Source organism: Aquarana catesbeiana, linkage group LG13 (assembly GCF_042186555.1).
Source record: "Aquarana catesbeiana isolate 2022-GZ linkage group LG13, ASM4218655v1, whole genome shotgun sequence".
Classification (NCBI taxonomy): domain Eukaryota; kingdom Metazoa; phylum Chordata; class Amphibia; order Anura; family Ranidae; genus Aquarana; species Aquarana catesbeiana.
Window position 1 is genome coordinate 143,956,458 of NC_133336.1, and position 6,000 is coordinate 143,962,457.

Below are 6,000 nucleotides of genomic sequence, written 5' to 3' on the forward strand. Positions count from 1 at the left end.
AAAATCTCATTTAAAACTGCTTGCGGGTTTAATGTAATGTCGGGTCCTGGCAATATGGATGAAAATCAGTGAGACAAACGGCATGGGTACCCCCCAGACCATTACAAGGCCCTTTGGGTCTTGTATGGATATTAAGGGGAACCCCGCACCCAAATTTTTAACGTGTTTAGCTCCAGCCAAAAAATCTTTTTTAAGCTTTTTGGAAAACATAGGGAAGGGTTATCACCCCTGTGACATTTGTTTTGCTGTCTTTCCTCCTCTTCAGAAGATTTCACCTCACTTTTTGTCCCAATGACAAATGTGTTTTGAAAATTTGGGTTTTTTTGTGGAACAAGGATTGGAAAGCATCAGTGGAAAGGAGAAATGTTGTTCCCATATTAACTCTTACAGGAGAGAATTTCCCTTCCTAGGGGTAGATTTCATCTCACTTCCTGTTGTCTCCTTCCGTTTGCAAGTAGGAGTCGTTTGTAAGTTAGATGTTTGAAAGTAGGGGCCTGCCCTATATACTCAGCAGAAATTTGGGCCTTAGGTGTTGTTGTGGCCACAACACTGTAAGCCCTCACAGGGCCCTGCTGTGAAATATTAGATCAAGAACTGTAATTACATGCCCCTGTTGAACAGGGACTGAAAAATTAGGCCTTAGGCACTGGTGCTGGTGCCACAACACTGCAACCCCTCACAGATATTCTAGTTGGAACGCAGAAATTATCCCTGCTGCAAAGTATTGCATCAAAAATTGTAATTACAGGCCCCTGTTAAACAGGGGCTGAAAAATTGGGCCTTAGGCACTGGTGCTGGTGCCACAACACTGCAACCCCTCACAGATACTCTAGTTGTAACGCAGAAACAAGCCCTGCTGCAAAGTATTGCATCAAAAATTGTAATTACACGCCCCTGTTAAACAGGGGCTGAAAAATTGGGCCTTAGGCACTGGTGGTGGCGCCCAGAACCAAAAATGTTCTTACAAGCTATCAGCGTGATGATTGAGGAGGAAGAGGATAATTACTCAGGGATAGTCACTCAGCATCAGCATAGGCAGTCTTTGAAGGGATCTGAGATTTCAAAAAAAATTATTTGGTTACATCAGCATCAGGTGCTTGGTAGCTGGCGGTGATCCAAGACTGATGCATTTTTATGAAGGTCAGTCGATCGACTGAGTCGGTGGACAGACGCACCCTGTGATCGGTTACAAAGCCTCCAGCAGCACTGAATGTGCGTTCCGAAAGAACGCTGGATGCAGGACAGGCCAGTAGCTCAATTGCATACTGTGCAAGCTCTGACCAGTGATCCATCCTCAAGACCCAGTAACCCAGAGGATTTTCGGTGGGAAAGGTGTCCCTAGGTATTCCTGCACCATGTAAACCAGATGCTGGCGATGGTTGCTGGAACCGATCATACCTTGGGGCTGCGGACCAAAAAATTGTCTGAACGCAGCGGTCAGATGGCCACCTTCTCCACCGCTCCTTCTTTGACTGACCGAAGCCTCAGCAACACGTTGTCCAGAAACAGGAGTTTGTAACCTCCCAGTCTCTGGGAATGCGTTGCACAGACCTTTCTGCAAGGCCTCCCGAAGATGTTTCATCCTCTGCTCCCTCTGCGATGGCAAGATAAGGTCTGCAACCTTACCCTTGTAACGTGGATCAAGGAGGGTTGCCAGCCAGTATTGGTCCTTCTCCTTGATACCACGAAAACGAGGATCCTTATGCAGGCTTTGCAGGATCAGGGAGGCCATGCAGCGTAGGTTTGCTGAGGCATTCGGTCCGGAGTCCTCTGGGTCACTAAGGACGACATGGTCTGCAGCCACCTCCTCCCAGCCACGTACAAGTCCATGTGTTTCTTGGGACTGATCCCTTAAAGACTGCTGCTGATGCTGAGTGCCAGGCTCCACCTTCATACTGACACAATCTTCCTCCTCCTCCTCCTCCTCTTCCTGTGTGATCGGCGGGCATGCAGGAACACTGTCTGGATAAAGGGGGCCTTGAGAGCTAAGGAAGTCCTCCTCTTCCTGCCTCTGTTCTGCCTCAAGTGCCCTGTCCATTATTCCACGCAGTGTGTGCTCCAACAGGTGGACAAGGGGGACAGTGTCACTGATGCATGCACTGTCACTGCTCACCATCCTCGTGGCCTCCTCAAATGGTAACAGGACAGTGCATGCATCCCTGATCAGGGCCCACTGGCGTGGGGAAAAAAAAACAAGCTCCCCTGACCCTGTCCTGGTGCCATAGTTGCACAGGTACTCATTGATGGCCCTCTGCTGCGTGTGCAGCCACTGCAGCATGGCCAACGTTGAGTTCCACCTGGTGGGCATGTCACAGATTAGGCGGTTCTTGGGCAGGTTAAACTCCTTTTGGAGGTCCGTCAGCCGAGCACTGGCATTATATGACCGGCGGAAATGCACACAGGCTTTCCTGGCCTGCCTCAGGACATCCTGTAAGCCCGGGTACCTGCCCAAGAACTGCTGCACCACCAAGTTAAGGACGTGAGCCAAACAGGGCACATGGGTCATTTGTCCCTGTCGGAGGGCAGAGAGGAGGTTGGTGCCATTGTCACAAACCACCATTCCTGCCTTAAGTTGGCGTGGCGTCAACCACCTCTGAACCTGCCGTGCAGGTGGCCTTATATAGTGTGGGGCGTGTGCTAAATCCCCTGAGCCATAATTGGCCAAAGCCTCCTTGGCTTTGGCCAATTACGGCTCTCTGTTCAGACGGCACTGTAATTGGCCAAGCATGCGGGTCATAGTGCATGCTTGGCCAATCATCAGCCAGCAATGCACTGCGATGCCGCAGTGAATTATGGGCCGTGACACGCCACACGAATTTGGCGCGAACGGCCCATATCGTTCGCAATTCAGCAAACAGGCGAACAGATGATGTTCGAGTCGAACATGGGTTCGACTCGAACACGAAGCTCATCCCTACTGTTCACTACACTGTACTGACCATTACACTATACTGTCCACCACACTGACCACTATACTATACTGTCCACTACACTACACTGACCACTACACTATAATGTCCACTACACTGACCACTATATTATACTGTCCACTACACTGAGAACTACACTGACCTCTACACTGTCCACTACACTATACTGTTCACTACACTACACTGACCACTACACTATACTGACCACTACACTATACTGTCCACTACACTGACCACTATACTATACTGTCCACTACACTACACTGACCACTACACTGACCACCATACTATACTGACCACCATACTACACTAACTGATGACCACCATATTACACTAACTGATGACCACCATACTACACTAACTGATGACCACCATACTACACTAACTGACCACTATACTACACTAACTAATGCCCACCATACTACACTAACTGACCACCATACTACACTAACTGACTTTCTCTCTCTCACCCCCCCCCGAGGCCAATAACATGACTGTCACGAGGGAGTCTCACTCACCTTTGTGTTTGGCTGGCCTGCATCAGTCCGTAGGAGGAGAAGACAGCAGCGGCTCACATTTTTGCTTCTCTCCCCCGCGCTGTAGCTGCCATATTCAGTGTCCGGCGCAGCGCACTGTGATTGGGCGTATGGGGGTCATGTGCGGAGGTGGGACTTCAGGGGCAATAGCGGACAGGCCAGCTCTATGCCTCACGTGACCCCCACATGCCCAATCACAGGGCGCCGGACACTGAACATGGCGGCCGGTGCCCGGGGACACAGGAAGTTAAAATTAGGAGGAGGCAGCCAGTGACACATACTGGCGCCCCCCTAAATGTCATGCCCAGGGCCACGGCACCCCCACGCTACGCCACTGCTCAGGCGCTCACTCACCTGCCAATTCCCGCTGACTAGCCGCCCGCACACTCATCCCTGGGCCCTGACTGACCTGTCCATCACTAATTTCTCAGAGGGGGCAATTGCCCCTTTGCCCTCCCCTGGATCTGCCCCTGAGGAGAATAGGCCCAGTGCACGGAGCAACACGTAATGACGTTGTATGGGCATGCCTCCGTGCACTGGACCTGCTGCAAAGCCTCCTGGGCTTCTTCTACATGGGACGCCCCCTTCCCTTGCTGTGTTATACGTGCAGGAGTGCTGCTGGGAAAAAGATGCCGCTACAGACCAGTCTAACCCCCCGTGAGCTCAAGCTGACAGCTCTGGCTGACTCCCGTCTGCAGACGTGCTCTGACCACCGCTAGCCCAGTATGTAAAACGGAGGAGACGGGGGGGGGGGTGCGTCTTATGGTCCGAAAAATACGGTAATACAGTGTAGTGCAGTGTTACAAAACAAACATCATGTCTGGAAGGCCACCAAGGAGAGGCAGACGCTCACAGGCCACTTAAAGAGGGCAAGCAGCCTGTGTGTCTACATTCAACAGTGGTGGTCATGGACATGGTGCATCCTCTGCAGGGGGTGCCACAGAAGGACAAGAAGCTGGCAGTCATGTTCCCCCAGCTGTAGCATACTACTAAGTTTGCTCCAGTGACGAGGAGGGAGGGGATGATGGGGTCACTGACTGTACTTGGGTGCCTGAGAGAAGAGAGGAGGAAAGTGAGGAGGAGGGGGTACAACTCCAATGAGGCAAGTTGTCCTCTAGGGGGCAGCTTAAGGACAGCCACCTTATTGCATCACACCACAGAGCTCTGCAGGTGCAGGGTGCTGCTGACTCCCCGCTGACTTTTAAAAGTTCCTTGGTGTGGGCCTTTTTCGACATTTGTGCAGCAGATCGCTCTGTTGCTGTTTGCAACCTATGTCTGAAGCGGTTCAAGCGTGGCCAGAACAGCAGCCACTTTGGCACCACATGCTTGACCAGACATACAATGACCTGCCATGCGGTTTGTTGGCAACAGCACTTGAAAGACCCACATCATAGAAAAAGGAGGACTTCTCCTTACTCTTCATCTGGGATCTCCAACCCTACTATACCTCCAGTCCTCTCAAAAACCCGCACTGAGAGGAATGAAGGTATAGCTATAGGTGTCACAAGTACTGCCAATCTGCTAGCAGTACACCACCATTTGATTTCAGCAGGCAAATTTCCCTACCCCAGTTGCTGAACCAAAAAAATAAATTCAGTCCCAGCCATCCACATGCTCAGCGTCTAAATGCTAGCTTGGCCAAAATGCTATCACTGCAACTGCTGCCTTTTCAACTGGTAGACTCTGCCCCCTTTCATGAATTTGTGGAATGTGCTGTACCACGGTGGCAGGTTCCAAAACTGCATTTCTTTTCACGCAAGGTCATGTCGGCTTTCTACCGTCATGTGGTAGGCAATGTTTTGGCCTCGTTCCTTCATGGCGCACTGGGTAACTCTGCTGGCAGCTGGGAAGGATGCAGGACAGGGTTCAGTGTTGTTGGAGCTTGTTCCGCCACTACACCTCCAAAAAGCTAGTGGTGATTCTGCCACAGCTCTCTGCTCCACCCCTCCTCTTCTTCCTCCTCCTCTATGGACTGTTCTGCAGAACTGTCCTCTGAACCAGCAGTGCTCCGTAAGCGTTCAAGGGGCTATGCAAGCAGTTAGGTTAAAAGATGCCATGCGGTGCTTGAGTTGGTCTGCCATGGGGACAGGAGCCACACTGGGGCAGAGACTCTGTCAGCTCTGCAGGGGCAGGGTTAGAGGTGGTTGACGCCATGCCAGCTTCAGCCAGGAATAGTTGTATGCGACAATAACACCAACCTACTCTCCGCCCTCCGACAGGGACACTTGACCCATGTTCCATGTTTGGCACACGTCCTGAATTTGGTGGTGCAGCGTTTTTTGACCAGGTACCCAGGCTTCCTGAGGCAGGCCAGAAAAGTCTGTGGTCATTTCCGCCGGTCATACCATGTCAGTGCTTGGCTGGCTGACATTCAAAGGGATTGCAACCCGCCCACCAGCCGCCTCATTTGTGACATGCCCACCAGGTGGAACTCAACGTTGGCAATGCTGCAGCGCCTGCACACACAGCAGAGGACCATCAATGAGTACCTGTGCGAGTATGGCACCAGGACAGGGTCAGGGGAGCTTGGCTTC